The sequence below is a fragment of the Cricetulus griseus genome, unplaced genomic scaffold (assembly GCF_003668045.3).
Source record: "Cricetulus griseus strain 17A/GY unplaced genomic scaffold, alternate assembly CriGri-PICRH-1.0 unplaced_scaffold_248, whole genome shotgun sequence".
In the NCBI taxonomy this organism is placed as follows: Eukaryota; Metazoa; Chordata; class Mammalia; order Rodentia; family Cricetidae; genus Cricetulus; species Cricetulus griseus.
The window spans coordinates 26,986-44,474 of record NW_023276973.1 but is presented as its reverse complement, the minus strand read 5'-3'; the positions used below and the strand labels follow the sequence as shown (position 1 = coordinate 44,474).

Genomic DNA, 17,489 nt, shown 5'->3' with positions numbered 1-17,489 from the left:
AGCCAGCAGCTGCAGAGATCAAAAGGTGCTAAGGAGGGAAGTGCTAAGGAGGGAAAGATGTATTCGCGCGCCCCGCCAGCTGCCGACCAGAGTAGAAAGGCTACAGCCCAGGGGTGGGGGTCTTTCACTATCCCATATCCTTTCTGCTCCCCAGGGAGGGTGAGGCCTTACATAGGGGGTCTTCAGAGTCTGTCATATCCTTTTCGATAGGGCCTAGGCCCAACCCTGTGTGTCTAGCTAGGCTCAGGGAGTATCCCTCTATGTGGAATGGGCTTGAAAAGTCCATTCCTATGCTAGGGATAAGTACTGATCTACTACAACCAACTAATTTTAACCAGGAGCTTCTGTGTGGCTGTAGATTTGTAACTATCCACTGGAGTCTGGTAGGTTCACCATTGGTATATGTGGCTGAAGACAACCAATGTCTCTCTCGCAGAATCCATCAGTTTAAAGTAGATCAGGAGTGAGGGGTAGAATGAAGGGGCCAGCTGTCCCTTTCGGCAGCCATGACAGTAACACATGCTTGCCATGACCTTGTCCTAGTCACTAGAAGTCAGGTGCCTGCCTCGTGGCAAGGAACCAGTCAGAAGTTAGCTGGTGGTGCTATGCTTTACGGCTCTCAGTGTGCTTTACGGACAAGTGCACATCGATGACGCACAGAGCATAGCAATCACCCTAGGAGGGCCTATGGGCCATAACAACCAATTGGTCAATCAACACAGGACAAGCCCTCCAAGCCTGGGGGCACACCAATCCTGAGCCTGTGCGTACCCCTAGACAGTCCCCTTATGCTGCCCTACAAGATCTCTCGGCAGCCAGTTAGAGCTGTCTTTGCTAGCCATCTGCCATGGCGGGTAGTTGAACGACCGGAGCTAACATGGGGTTAGCTGATTAAACAATAAAGCTTCATGCAGTTTGCTTCAAGCTCTCAAATTTGCCTGGTGATTGGGGTGACTGCGGTCCTGGGCTTAGAGACAGTAAAATTAGTAACATGTTTAGGTACTCTCATATATTCTATATGTTCTGTGCAGCTACACATATCTGAATTCATCTCAGTTCATTCCAAAGAGAAGCTTCTCTGATTAAGGCTGAAATTCATTTTTGTCTTGCCTTTCCTCTTGGTTGACAGCCAGAACCAGATGATAATACCTTGTTGCTGAAGATACTACAGCAAGATGGAAGATACAGAGAAATCAAGATGGAAATGAACTAAAAGTTTCCCTGCTGGCCAACTTTCATAGTGCCAGAAGGTGTTATATGGGTTGCTGCAGGAGATAAAAGGCATCAATATCTATCAGTAAACTTTATGAACTACAATGCAAAACTCCCAGGAATGTTGTACCCAGTGTTACCATAGTAGCATGACAATTTTAATGTTGTAATGGTGTTGTAGTCTGAATGAGAAATGTCCCCAGTAGACTTATGTTTTAAACACTTGGTAATCCATTTGTAGTATCCTTTGGGGGTATTATGAAACCTTTAAGAGGTATAGCCTTGCTGAAGGAAGTTTGCCATTGGAGACAAGCTTTTATCCATTTTTTGAGAATTATATATATATGAGTATTATATTTACAGCATTCCCATCTCTCTGTCTCTCTTCCTTCTCCAATTCTTCTTATCTACTCCCAACTTCCTCTCAAATTAATGACCTCTTCTTCACTAGTTATCATTGTTATATACACAAAACACACACACACATACACACACACACACACAACACCTGCTGAGTCCATCTAGTATCATTTGTATGTACATGCATTTAGGGCTGACTATTTGAGATCCAACAACTTATCAGAGAAAGCACCTCTGATTCTCCCACTCCTGAAAGCCATTGCTTGTCTGTGGCTCCTCATGGAAGGGTGTGACTTTGTGAAATTTTCTCTATCCATATTGCCATATCAAGTGTTGTTGTTATTACACAGATACTGTTGGAAATGATATCATTGAGGTTTCAAGGGTAGAGACTCCCAGTCATGACTAGAAATCACTGCAGGTGTCCTCCTAACTCCCCTCATATCTACTCTCATCTTGCCTAATCCTCCATACTTTGTCTTCTTTTCCTTTTTTATAAACAAAAGAGGTTCAACTTGTGCTGCCCTCCTTATGGGACCATCTGCTGAGCATAACTGACCCACTAGAGACCGTTACTAAAGAAAACAGACTCTCCTAGTAACAAGTCTTTCTGCCAGCCACCAGAGTGCCACCCCCCCCCGCCCCCGAGTTAGGGCCTCAAATAATACATAGAGACTTATATTAGGTACAATGCTGCTGGCCAATCCCAAGAATTTCTTACTTGTCAGCTCAGTCTTAATTATCAACCATAATCATAAGACTTATCTTATGGAGGACACAGGCCTTGCATCCTGTCTTCCTGGCAGTTACATGGCGACTCCACAGAGAGGAGGAAGAAGAGCAAGAGAAAAGGGACAACATCCTGTTTGTCCCTGCTTATATATGAGTCTGCCTGCTTTATCACTTCCTACCTGTATCACAAGACTTCTTTTTTACTACATTTCCCAGAATCCTTTTCGACTCCTAGTCCTGCCTAACCTGCTCCCCTATTGGCCAACAGTGCTTTAGTCAACAACCAATAAGATAAACATATACACAGAAGGACATTCCCCATCATCTCCTCTTTTCTGTCTAAATAAAAAGAATGGTAACTTATCTTTTATAATAACTGAAAAAAACTATAACCATAACTATCTGTCTTCAACTCCATCAAAGACCACAGAAGGATAATATATAAAACTCTAAAATTTTCAGAGACATCTCACTACCTGAACAGTCACCCAAAGTTCCTCTGTAATGTTGGGGCATCCATCTTCAGCCCATAGGCCACAGTGTTTCTGGTACACTTCTCCATTTCAGCAAGAACCCTTCAGGACTGTTCATCTTGTTTTGAAAGTTCAGCAGTCACTTTCTTGTGGGTCCTGCCTGTCCAGTTTATACAGCAACAAACAGTCCAGGCAAGAGCAGTTTCTTGCCCAAATGGCTAATCTTGCTATGTTGAAAGTAAAGTCCATAATGAGTTTCTTCAATTCGGATCTTCCTCTCAGACATAATTGGTGTGCCAGGAACAGTTGTGTCTCACTGCCAAGAAAAACAACCCTAAACCATTTAAATGCCATATATTCTGTAGGTCTTTGAAAGGTTTGAAGAATATTTACACATCTCAAATACATCTCTGTATATCTAGGAAACCTGCCTAACCTAATTGTAAGTTCTGACTATTATAGGTTACTATATAATCTGTATTTAGTTATGTATTACATTTTAAAAGATCTGTATAAACACAATACCTAAACAAGAGGAGACATATACATATCACAAAATTGACCTTAAATTTGTATCAATTAATGAAAATCCATACCAATGTAAAGTATTCATCTCCATATCCTATTCCCCCTTTTTCCTTTAAAAGGAGATTGATTATAATCATTATCATTTATAACCAACCTCATTTAAATGAAAACATTTATAACAATATTTGGGAAATTGGGCATCATTCATTCCAAACTGCTTCCTGCTGGTTGGAGGCAACGCCCATACCATGGGGATCACGATAAAACACAGAAATCTGGCCGTAGTCATCTATGGCTGCATCATCTCAGCTGTTTGGGATATGGGATCAGTTGGGCTACTGCTTCAGGGGGTCTTGCTTTATCAAACCATATTTGTCTGTAAAGAATCCACAGGTTTTCATTTTCTGTGAAAACACAAGCAAGAAATCTTTTCCCAAGTAGCCTGTCCTTAGACTTAAATTTTGAAGTCAAAGCATTTTTAAAATGGAGTTCTTACCTTCTACACTGATGCCAACAAATCAGGTAAGTCAGGTTATAAAGCAGGAGAGATAAGTAAAGTAGTTCAAAGCCCATATACATCTGTACCGAAGGCAGAATTATATGCAATTCTCATGGTACTTATGGATTTTACAGAGCCTCTCAATATAGTTACAAATTCTCAATATGCAGAGAGAGTGGTGTAACACATTGAGACTACAGAATTCATTCCTGTACAGAATTACCTTCACTGTTTATACAATTGCAGGACACTACCAGGAACAGAACTAATCCTTTATATATAACTCATATCAGATCACATACCTGTCTGCCAGGCCAACTGGCACAAGGCAATGATGAAATTGATCATTTATTAATAGGAAGCATGATAGAAGCATCAGAATTCCACAAGAAACATAATGTAAATAGGAAAGGTTTGAAAAAAGACTTCTCCATCACTTGGCAACAAACCAAGGAGATAGTGAGAAACTATCCTACTTGTTCCTTTTATAGCCAAGCTCCATTGCCAGCAATCTGTAATCCTAAGGGCATTCAGAGAAATAAGGTATGGCAGATGGATATCTTTCACTTTGCAGAATTTGGAAATTTGAAATAGGTACATCATACTATAGAGACATTTTCAGGGTTTCAATGGGCTACTACTCTTAGCTCTGAAAAGGCTGATTCTGTTATTACACATCTGTTAGAGGTGATGGCCATTATGGGTATAGCTGTACAAATAAAAACTGACAATGCTCCAGCATATGTCTCCACTAAATTGGAACAGTTTTTCAAATAATATAACATAAAACATGTAACCGGTATACCACACAATCATATAGGACAGGCAGTGGTAGAGAGATCTAATAGAACACAAAAAGAAATGCTCCACAAACAGGCTGGGGGAACAAAAACCCCCAAACAGGTTACGTAATGCGTTATTAACACTAAACTTTCTTAATGCTAATGAGAAAGGACAAACAGCTGAAGAAAGACATTGGAATATGGAAAAAAACTGCTGAACTGAAGCAGGTGGTATACTTCAAAGATGTACTGACCTCGGTATGGAAACCAGGACATGTGTTACATTGGGGAAGGGGTTTTCCCTTTGTTTTCACAGGAGAAGAAAAACTTTGGATACCATCAAAGTTGCTAAAGATTCAAGTTTAAAAAGAAAAACCTCTCGATGAGGAAGAATGGCAGGTAACATACCAAGATATATCTCATAAACTGTATAGAAACCTCACAAAGGAAAGGGAAGTGTTTTGTTTTTACCTTCACAGGAAAACTCATCTCCAGAAGCCAAAGGACACTGCATGAGTAGATACTTAAGAAGAGAAGGTAGCTATAACCATCAAACAAAGGGGATGTGCCATATGGTTAACTTTACAGCTGTCCCTCAGAGAACTCTATTTCTCTTTATTTCCTACTCCCTATTCAATTAAACCAATGCTGGCTTTAGAGTTGGATTTGGCTTTCCTCCTCTAAATCCAAGCACATTGTTAAAATAAACTTCAGAGTTTTTGTATTATATCAAGAAGCCAATTGATGTAATACAAAATAGGAGAAAGATTAGGGACTGTCATTTGTTTTTTCTTGGCTTTTTCTCCCAAGGTGTACACCCTCTCATAATTGTTATTTTCCCATGGTTGCCTTTTCCAGTATGCATACATATATAAGCAAATATTTCTCTGCTAACATTTATGTTTGAGTCCCATGCAGCCAATGAAGACCTGCCTGACAGCAGTCCCTGGACACTTCAGAAAGAAAATGGGCCACACCCCCATCCAACTTTCTTTGTTTCAACTGACACTCCAGCCAGAACTTTGGGTACTGAATTCAATCAACACAAGAACTTCAATCAAGATAAGGACTTCAACCTGGACTGTCAATCAAGCAACTCCCACCAGACATGGACTGGATATAAGTCATTCAGGACTTTCATTACACTAACATTTCTTCCCACAGGACCCCACCTCAACGTCCCCGTTCAGCAGGAAGTAGCTTGGAGAATACCACTCCCCCTTTCCTCACTGTTGATACCTAGTTAGGACTAGTTTCCTATTGTTTAAGGTTGGGTTTGGAAGGAGGTGCTCAAGCTTAGACATTTCTTTCAGATGACTTTAGGGTTTAGTTGGAATAGTTAGAGTTAAGATGTGACATTAGTTGATTATTTGTTAATGACAGATAATTTACACTGTTAAGTTTTAATCCTCTTTTAGACTAAAAGGGAAATTATAGGGGAAATGCTTGCCAAGCTCACTTGGAGGCTGGCACAGGTGATGCAGACCAAGCACACCGGGGTGTGGTCAGAGAGACATAGCAAGACTTTATATATGAGGGTCGCAGGCATGCAGCACTCTCTGTTCCCTGATCCAAATGGTTGTATGGGACTGACTCCGTTGTGTGAGTATTTTCCTATTAAACATCTGCTCATCAAACTTGCTCTGACTTCATTGTGATCTGCATTTTATTGTTTCTCACAATATCTCCCTCCCCCAGAAGAAATCAACTATGGTTCCTTAGGGGTGGGAGCTCATGAACCTCCCCCCTCTGTGCTGCAATGTTTATCGGCTTTGTCTAGTGAAGGACTCATGCAGGCAACTGCAGCTGCTAGAGTTCGCATGTGTAACACTCCTGTCATGGCCAGAAGACCATATTTTGCTCCTGTTCTTCCTTACTTCTGACTGTTATAGTCTTTCTTACTCCTCTTCTGAAGTGGTCCATGATTCTTTAGTGGGGATAATATAGAAGTCTTATTTGTGGCTGAGCACCCCACAGTAATTTATTCGATGCACTTTGACCAGTTTTGAGTTTCTACATTAACGACTGACTGCTTCACAGAGTGGAAGAATCAAGCTGGACATAAGAAAGCAAGCAAGTAAGCATCAATGCATTTATTTCTCTCTGCTTTTGGCTGTGGACTGTGGCAATACAATATCTCTAAAATACCTCTTACTCCACAGCCAGAGTTAATACTACAACTTGAAGTCACATAACAGTTAAGACTGGTATCCTGCCATGTGATTGTGCTATTTATTTAACCTGATTTTAAGAAAACAATGAAATAATCAGCCTATTTGCATTGAATTTCCCATATAATCAACGTTTTCATCCAAAGCTAATGCATAGTTGCAATTTAAATTATGTCCTCTTCCATGCCCTTGACCCAGATGACACATGTGTATCATTTGCTGAAAGCAGCAAATCTAGACACAGAAAGCAATCTTCTAAAATAAATACCCATCATAAATGTTAAATACTCTGCTTATGGATATCAGTTGATAAACAATAATGTTTGTGATACTGTTCGTTGTCAAGTCATTTGAGTCAGTTGGAAATAGTTTCACAAAATTCCTTTGAAAACTATGTTAAAGATTTCTGTAAAGTCTCCCTCATCCTTTCCTATATATATGATGCCTTCTGTGATATTCAATGAAGAGAGAAAGCCCTTTGTTAAGGACAGACACACAGAAACATACAGGAACAGAAACAGACTCAGGGACAGATTCACAAGGCAACCTTTAGGAATACATGGATTCTGACTTATACAACAGGCAGATGAAGGATAGAAGACACAGGGAACATGAAGAAGAGAATTCAAATCTGGATTTGTTCTTGGTTAAATGACAATGAGGGCAGATGCTTTTATTTCTTCCCTTAATGTGACATTAATGCATTGTTTGTTAGTGACTTGGAGTTAATAACTAATGTGTTTATTGCACACAGTGAATGTGATTCGAAGAGCTACTTACAATCCTGCAGCCTTGATTTCCTTGCTACGATGAACTATGTATTGGTTACTTTTCTATTGCTGTGATCAGGCACCATTGACATAGCAATTTATAGAGGGAAGGGTTTATTTGGGATTTACAGTTCCAGAGAGATAACAGTCCATCATCACCACTGTGGGGAGCATGGCATGGCTGGCAGGAGGCAGGTATAGTGTTGGAGCAGCAGTTCAGAAATGACATTCTGACATTTTGATTCACAAACAGGAAGAAGAAAGAAGAAACTCTAAATGGCCAATGTCTTCTCTTTTGAAATCTCAGAGCCTGTCCCCAGTAACATATTTCCTCCAGCAAAGCAATTCCCCCTAATTCTCATGAAATAGCCACCGATTGAACATCAACTACTTAAATCACTAAAATTGATTGGCAGGAGGGGTAGGGTGGGTTGTGGGGATCTCATACAAACCTTCTCAGATGGGATTTGAGACCTTCCTCACAGGAGGGATTACATGTGTGGTACTGTAAATTCAGTCAAAACCAAAGGCTTGGGCCCTAGAGGGAACTCACTACTCTTGTTTAGCTAAATTGACATGGCATCAAATTTAATTCCAAATATTTCTGTTCAGGTTTATAGAAATCATTCTTTTAATAATTTGTTTAAAGATTAGCTTAAAATTCCAGTATGCTTCTCCTTTAAAAAAATCATATTTCCAACTTCCAACTATCAAGTCAGTAAGTAACTATAAAACACTTTATTAGGGAAAAATCACTACAATATTTGTGTCAGTTTTAATCTTAAATTTTGAAATGTGTTACATGAGATTACATTTGAAAGTGATGTTTAAGTTATCTTAAACAAAACTACACAAGCTCTATCTGTGTTTCCAAAGGACAGACTGGAAGTGAACTTGAGGTGCAGCAATTCCAACGATGATCCTTTCATTCCTTTGCAACAGAAGCTTTATACCCCTGAAGTGAAAACAACAGTAGTGCTCTATCCCAATATAAGTATGTTCGAATTCAAATTTCTGTTTGACTCATTGTTATAGCAAAGTTTATTTTCATTACTGCATTATACAAATAGAATAGCTGAAATATGAATTGATGATGTCAATGGGTGCAATTTTGCAACTAGGAAGTTCAAAAAAAATGAGAACTTAAACACAGGTCTGCTCATGCTAAATCCAGGATTCTCTCCCCCATACTCCTGTGAATAGTTTAAAAACATGCTTTGTTAAGGTGTATTTTCAGATGAAAATTATAGACCTGAAAGTCAAGGACTGAAGTCAAACCCCAGACCCTGACGATATAAAGCCCTCCAAAATGTGTTCCTCCCCTCTCCTGCCTCTTTCTAATCTCTACAAGTTCTAACCACGTACAATGGCTCCCATCCATATTTCTATGCATTTTCTTCCTCTCCTATCTCTACCTAAATCCCTACTCTTCTTATCTCTGATTCCACTGCCTTCCATCATCATCCCTTCATGAGTCTCTATTAGTTGTTCCTGATTCAAGCTAGAGATTATTGTCACTATGGTGACCCTCTCCAGCTTTACTTCCTGCCTATGTGAACACTTAAAGCACCCAAATGCTTAAATCGCCTCTACTTTGTTATTTGAATGACACATATAGTAACTCACAGTGAATAGAGTGATTTTGATATAGTATTCCCATCAATTCTTAATGGACACCCCCTTAGCTTTTATAAGGAGAGACTGAACTATAATTAACCTGCATTTTCTGTATCCCAGCATTCAAACTTAAATAAAGTACATTTTTAATGGAAACGTTGACGTATAGGGGCTCAAGTCAAAATAAAACAGTTATCTAGGAAATTTAAATTACCAAAAGATGATTTAAAAAATTTCCAAAATAATTGCCAATGTGAACATCACCAGGAGTATCACTTGCCATACTGAAAAAAAAGCAGCTGCCCACATTTCTTCAACATAGTTCTGTGAGAGTATAAGGTGAGAGAAATGAGTGGATTTGAATGTGAGAGCAAAGCTCTGTTATTTACTTAAAGTTGATCTGGTCTGATTGGCAGACCTGACTTTCTTGGTTATGTATAAACATGTGGCAGAAGGTAACAACGTGTCCAACTTGATCCTGGAAATTCCAATGCTACCATAGGCTGTGCCACTAATTAGCAAAGTGAAATTGAAGAGCTCTTTTAGCCCCTCCAGCTTCAAACTTACCTCATGTAAAATGAAGAGCTAAGACCAGAGGATTGCTGAAATACATTTTACATCTTCATTTTTGATTAAAGTGATTATGTAAATCACATTGCAAGAAGTGTCAGTGAGGCGCAGGATATATAGTGGCCCTGGGGGCTAACATCTTAAAGAAAGTTAGTGTTCAACCAGAGCTTCAGGAATGGGTTGTATTTGAATACAAATTTATTATGTGTAATTGAAAGTTATTTCTTGCCTTTGGTTCTCAATAAAAATAATCTTTGGGAAACTGAACTTGGTAAAAGTGGCATCTATTTTTATCTTTTATATTTTACTTTATGAAGACTGTTCTTAGGCAAGCACAGTCACAGACTGTCACATCACTATATTTACAAGCAGCATAAAGTTGCTTGAGTGCCTAGGGTGTATAAATCCCTAATCCTGAGTCTACAGGGGAAAACAAAGGAATACAACAATTTCTGCTCTCAGGGAGCAAGTGGGCTTTTTTTTTTTTTAATAGTTGTTTTGATTCTAATTAGAAGAAAGTTAGTCGAGGCGTTGGTGGCACATGCCTTTAATCCTAGCACTTGGGAGGCAGAGGTAGGCGGATCTCTGTGAGTTCGAGGCCAGCCTGGTCTAAAGAGCGAGTGCCAGGATAGGCTTCAAAGCTACACAGAGAAGCCCTGTCTCGGGGAAAAAAAAAAGAAGAAGAAGAAGAAGAAAGTTAAAATGAAAGAAGTAATACTTTGAGGAAAACATACATATAACTGCTAATTAAAACTATAGTACTTGATTTTATATTTCTCTCTCTCTCCCTCTCTCTCTCTCTCTCTCTCTCTCTCTCTCTCTGTGTGTGTGTGTGTGTGTGTGTGTGTGTGTGTTCCTGCTGGGTATTCTCGCAGATGCACTTTCATCTTATTTCTGAGGTAGGGTCTCTCTTATTGAATGTAGAATTCTTCATTTCTGCTACATCAGTGGGTCAACAACCTCCAGGTTGTCTCTGGCCCCTCCCACAGCACTGGGATTACAGGCACATGCCACTGCACCTGGATTTAGGTTGTCAATATGACTCAAAGTCAGGTTCTTAAGCTCACACCACGAGCACTTTACCTGAGTCACCTTCAAGGCCTATGATTTTATACTTTGTGTTGCATTTTTTTTTCTTTCAGTGCAATGCACATTACATGTACCAAACAGGTAATATTTGAGTCAATCAGAAAATGTGGTTATCTAACAGTATGTCTAGGAAAACAAACAAGGGAAAGAGCTAGAACATTAGAGCATCCATCCTGGAATTCTGAGAGTCACACAACAGTCTGGTGCTGGGAGTCTGTGTTATTGTTTAAGAGAGATATTTAAGGGAGGAGACAGAAAAGCAGAAGGGAATGGTGGCACAGAAGACATGGGAGAGAAAAAGGTACTTAGGTTGTGTATGTAGGGCCACAAAGGAAAAAGGACTGCTCATACTTATAATAGGTTATTTGATTAAAAAGTCATTAGTGCCCTGGGAATAACTACCTCCGGAGGGAAGCAGAATCAAACTTCAATTTCCAGTGAGCTGAGAGTGGAATAATGTTGAGAAAATGAAAATTAAAAATCTGTCAAAAGGTCTGTTAAGAAATCTAGTGCCAAACAAAGAAAGCAGAGGTGAGTCTTAAGTCAATAAATACACTGGTTGATGAGGGATGGGTGTAAATGATGTTTTAAACTGACAAAAAGAATAAGGTTATTAATAAAACAAGAAAACATTAAAGCTGCAAGAAAAATGAAGTGTTTTTGGTGTAAGTAGAGAGAGCTCTTGTGTAACTGAGGAATTCTAAATAGAAGGGACCTTAGTGGTGGAGGAAAGGAAAGATGGAGTTCAAGGATGATGTCTACTAAGTGAGAAAGGTGGCCACTGATGAAAGTCAGGAAACCAGAATGAGTCAAAAGCTTTCTAATCATGAAAAATGAACATAAAAACTTCCACCAGGATGGAATAAGGGAATGGAATAAAAAATGAACAAGAAGAAACAGTGTAGCACTCTTCCGAAGCAAACTATAGTTTCATAAGGAATTATATATTCACAAGCATGAGGCAGCAGCTGCGAGAGCGCTGTGCCCTAGGCGGATCGTCCCCAGCGGCGGCCACTCCTCATAGGTGTAAGAGGTGGCACCGCGAGCTGCAAGTCAACAGTGTGCCAGAAGATTATGAAGCTGCTGAGACAAAACGAAGTGGATCGCTGGCAGCGCAAGTTGGTCACCCTGAGCCAGGACTGCTTCTATAAGGTTCTGACGACAGAGCAGAAGGCTAGGGCCTTGAAGGGACAGTACAATTTCAACCACCCAGATGCTTTTGATAATGATCTGCTGCACAAGATTCTGAAAAACATTGTCGAAGGCAAAACTGTCAAAGTCCCCACCTATGATTTTGTGACACACTCAAGGTTGCCAGAGACCACGGTGGTCTACCCAGCTTATGTGGTTCTGTTCGAGGGCATCTTGGTATTCTACACTCAGGAGATCCGGGACATGTTCCACCTGTGCCTCTTTTTAGATTGTTTCGAAGAGTTCTCCGGGACATGCACTGGAAGGAGGGACCTGGAACAGATTCTAATTCAGTACATCAACTTTGTGAAGCCAGCATTTGAGGAGTTCTGCCTGCAGACCAAGAAGTATGCTGATGTGATAATCCCCCGAGGAGTACACAATATGGTTGCCATTAACCTGATCGTTCAGCACATCTAGGACATTCTCAATGGCGACCTGTGCAAGGGGAATAGAGGAGGGCCCAATGGGTGCAACTACAAGAGGACCTTTCCAGAGCCAGGAGATCACTTTGGGATGTTGGCCACTGGAAAGCGCTCACACCTGGAGTCTAGCAGTAGGCACCACTGAGACCACCATACGTAGGTTCCCCACAGACCCATGATTAAGGGTCTGGTCCTAGGGGCAAACACTTGCCCTTAAAAGCACAGTCAGAGATTCTTCTCAATGTGATCTAGGGTGGCAACACTTAGGACCAAGGCCTTCATTGCTTGGGAGGGCAGATTCATGATGACAGAGCATTCCGGTGTCTTCTGCTTCTTTTCATTGGAGGAGGTCAGCAGGTCTCTGGGTCACTGAGAAGTGTCCCAAACTGCATAGAAAGCCCATGGTGCTGGCTTCCATAGGGATGCAGGATATACATTATGGGGCAACTGAGGAACAGCCCTGGAACTGGCTGGCTTGGCATTGATAGTGAGCCACAGTGACATGTTCCCAGTATGATGTGGTTTGTGTATATATTGCAGAAATAAAGTTTGAAGACATGTTATATATCCTATTTGTTTTGTGGCAGGCTATTTGTGACCTATGAACCTAGTTTTAACAACCTACAACGGGGCTATAGTCCAGTCTAAGGAGCCTGAGGCACAAAGGAACCCTAATGTCTATCCATGTGACCCTAAGCAGCAAGGGACTCCTGGGTATCATGGGGCCTGGATTGTAGGATAGATGGGAGCAGGCCATCAGGTTTCTTGTGGCTAAAATAGTGTCTTCATAATTCTTCAGGAAGCCTTGAGTCTCAGGTGCTGTCCGTGTATAAGCCACTTTGGTACAGTTCATGGCTAGTGTGCCAGGGCAGGCTATTTCCAGCCAGAAGAGCACTGGAGTGTAGAGCAGAGTCACATAAACATGGCTCCTTAAAGCCAGCTGGTCAACACACTGAACCTGAGCTCATGGCTTCACAAATGGTCCATTCTATGATGTCTTTGTCTTCCCTCCTATGGGATGGCCCTTTTTGGAAAAGTGTCCTTTGCTATTGTCATAGGCTATGTATGACACAGGTACTTCTCATTTGTTCTCGTTAAATACAATTCGGTTCTCATGACAGCGGCTGAGCTGCACTGAGCTCAGAGGCTGGTTTCTCTTAGGGCAGTACTGGTTTTGTTGAACTGAAACCCCTCTTTGGAGGAAGAATCAATAAATAAAAATAAAAAAATAAAAAAGTATGTATGCATGTTTTAGGGAGGATAATTCATGCTGCTCAAAGAAGGCTGGGGAGACAGCTCAGTCAGTGAAATGCTTGTGACACAAACATGAGGACCTGAATTATATACCCACACCCATATAAAAAGCTTGGGATGGTGGTGTGTCTTGGTCATCTCTGCACTGGGATGGGTGCGACCGGCAAATCCTTGAAGTTTGCAGGTCAGCCAGTCTTTTTAAATTGGTTAACTTTGGGTCCACTGAGGGACCTTGTCTCTGAATACAAGGTAGAGTGATTGAGGAAGAAGCCTCTGGCCTCTCATGCTCATGTATACATAGACACACATATCACATGCACAAAACAGAATAGATGGAGATTCCAGTAAACCAATGGGCAAGAGCAGTGGACTGGCTTTCAAATGGCAGATTATATTATCAAGAGTTCAAGGACATTTACATATCACAGATACAAGGCAAAGCACAAGGCACTGTAGCATCTTCAGAAGTCGTTGGCTCTCCATCAACGGAGCCGGCATTGAGAAAGATGAGACTCCTGTCCCTGTGCTAACCATCAAGAGAAGAGCTAGGATTTGGAATCCAAGAGCCTTGTGGAGATTAATGACTTTGACATTTAGAGAAGCATGATTGGGGCTTTCTCCAGATACTGCAAAACCAGAGACAAGAAGACCAAAGGCTATACTGGAAAATGCATTCTGAAAGACTGATTTCCTCAGCAAGAAATCCGTAATGTTTTCCAGGTGATTAGCTTCAGGGGGTCATTTTAGTAGAGCCAACAATTGTAAACAAATAGGCTTGGGGTAATTCTTCCAATCACATATTGGCAAAGATTTGCTTTCTAAGTATACTGAATGTGATTGATGTTAGCTGGGGGACTGCAGCAGGATGGTGCAGTCAATGTTACTTGTAGGTTGCTTGTTGAATACAGGCTTGAAACAAGCAATGTGTCTACATTATTTGAATTGGTTGTCATGAGACACACTTAAGGTACACAAAGTTGAGTAGCTCCCTCTGGCACCTAGGATATAACCTCTTCCCTTCTAAGACAAACTATTGCTTGCAACAATGGAGCTTACACTACTACTATATAAGCTCTGATGCAAAGGGGCTTGTCTGATGGGAAATTACAAACAGGACCTACAGTTTAATAAACTTCCTGGGAATCTGTTCTTTCTTTTGATGATAGTTTATTTGTGTGTTTGTTTTTTATTGTTGCCTTTGTCTGGAGGATTACCAATCGGATTGGTGGTGGTGTTATCATTTAGATAGGAAGTATCCCCTCAAGAGTTTCATGTATTGAGGGGCTGGTGCTCACCTAGTGGCACTATTTTAGGAGAATTTAGAGACTTTAGGATGGGGATCCTAACTAGGAAGTAGATCACTAGGGTTATGTCTCTGGAGGCAGCCCTAGGCATTTCTCTTAGTGCCTTCCATGAAGTGAATATAGCCTCTGCCACATCTACTGCAGCCATGATGTCCTAGGAGCCTCAGGGCTCAGAATCAACAAAGTCAACAGACTTTACCCTCTGAAATCCTGGGAAAATATATCTTTTCTCCCTTAAGTTATGTTCAGTACATTGCCACAATGATGTAAAGTCTGACCACTAAAGACAGAATACCATAAACAGCGGTGTCCTTTAAAAACAGAAATTTTTATGACCTGTACTCATAAGACTGACATTATCCCAAATCAAATTTCCTAACTTGATAAAATAAAGAGATGTTACAGAAACCAGAACACATGTAACACCATGTATCAGGACATCTTTTCACTTAAGCCTACTTGCATGAGAAACTTGACAGTAAAAAGGCTACCAAATCAGATTGGAAGCTGATGTTGGAACTAGGAAAAAATAATTGATGATATTAAGAGAAAACAGCCTGATACATGCATCTAAAATAGATATGCATTTCAGTGGGATCATAATAATCCATTGGAGTTTTCCTCTTTTATCTTTATGCCATAAATGGTCTTGCTGAAAGGAAAGTGTGACTAAGAAAAGAACCCAGAAGTCATTCAAGTTCCTTAGAAGAGAAAGACTTTATACAAAAAAATAAACTTAAAGAAGATAGAATTTTGAGGAAAATTCACACACACACACACACACACACACACACACACGTCTTAGTTAGGGATTCTATTGCTGTGATGGAACATCATGACCAAAAGACAAGTTGGGGTGAAAACAATTTATTTGGCCTATGCTTCCACATGGCAGTTCATCCTCAAAGGAAGTCAGGACAGGAACTCAAGCAGGACAGGAACCTGGAGGCGGGAGCTGATACAGAGCCATGGATGGGGGCTGCTGACTGGCTTGCTCCCTATGGCTTGCTCAGCCTGTTTTCTTGTAGAGCCCAGGACCATCAGCCCATGGATGGCACCACACACAGTGGGCTGGATCCTCCCCTAATCAATCACTAATTTAAAAAGTGCCCTAAAGGCTTGCTCACAACCTGATTTTATGGAGGCATTTTCTTAACCCAGGTTATCTCCTCTCAGATAACTTCAGCTTATGTCAAGTTGACATAAAACTATACAACACACACACACACACACACACACACACACACACACACACAGAGAGAGAGAGAGAGAGAGAGAGAGAGAGAGAGAGAGAGAGAGAGACAGAGAGACAGAGAGAGAAATAGAGACAGGAAGAGAGAGAAAGAGAGAGATTTTAACATCGACTGTAGACCCAGTAGTGAAGAGAAGAGAATAATATCTAGCTGAAGAGTAAAAAGATTGGTTACAGTTTGGCTTTACTATACAAGGGGTTTGGAACATAGAGACAACTGAGCCTTCAGGGGGGATTTATTTCCATGAACCACTGGACCTTGAGGAAGCTGAGTCAATTTGCATCTGGCAAAAACAACAGCCACACTTGCATTAGCCTCTCAACCAGCTGTAGACACTACAGGGGTGTCATGTCCCCCCCCCTTGTCATCGATTGTTGTAAGGAGACAGCCCAGGGCCTTTGTACTTGGCTGGTTGTCAAAAGAATTCTCACTGACTAACTGTGGCTAGCCAAAATGAGGCAGTAGCTGAATCATACCAAATATGAACAGATGCTTAAGTTTGCCTTCCCAAATTTTCAATTAAACCATGTGATTTTTTCCAGTAGTGGAGCATTTTAGCCCATGAACTATGGCAATTTCCTATGGTTGAAACTATATGTTAATGTCAGCAATATGCCTGAACTCTTAGTATCCAATCCACCCCCAAACACACACATACAAATATCCCTCCAGAAAAATGTAGTCAAATGCAAAGCCAACTTAGATGTTAAGGAAATAAAAGGAAAGCCTGAGTACTCCAAGAAAAGACATGAACCATCAAGCTCTGTATTGCATAGAGTCAGGTAAGAACTGCAGAGGACTCTCTGACAACTAACCAAAAGAGAAAAAACAGAGACCATGTCTTTGGACACAGTCTCCAGGGAAACCTTTCCAGGGACTCTTCCCAAAACAGAGGTGATCACCCAGCTGAGTGACACAGCTAGTGTTCTCTCTCTTGGGAGCAATACCTCTCTCTCTCTCTCTCTCTCTCTCTCTCTCTCTCTCTCTCTCTCTCTCTCTCTCTCTCTGTAGTTCTCCCTTTATGCTTCTGTGGTTAACAAAGCCTGCCTCTGATTGGCATTGTTATCTTTTAGCTTTAGTAACTCACATACAAAGTTACAATAGTCCTCTCATATTAGAAAATTATCTCTATCTTTTAAAGTTTTTGTATATCTCTACACTGAAGTATTGATTTTGCAATTGAGCAGTGAAGGCAATCTTAATTCCGGAAACGGAAGATTCATTAGTGTAATCGCCCTTGTCAATTAGTAATAAAAGTA

The 17,489-nt window shown here is 40.7% G+C and overlaps 1 pseudogene; it reads left to right on the top strand.

Moving 5' to 3' along the window:
- Window positions 1-11,862: 11,862 nt before the first annotated feature.
- Window positions 11,863-12,564, top strand: LOC100768857 (annotated as a pseudogene).
- Window positions 12,565-17,489: the final 4,925 nt, after the last annotated feature.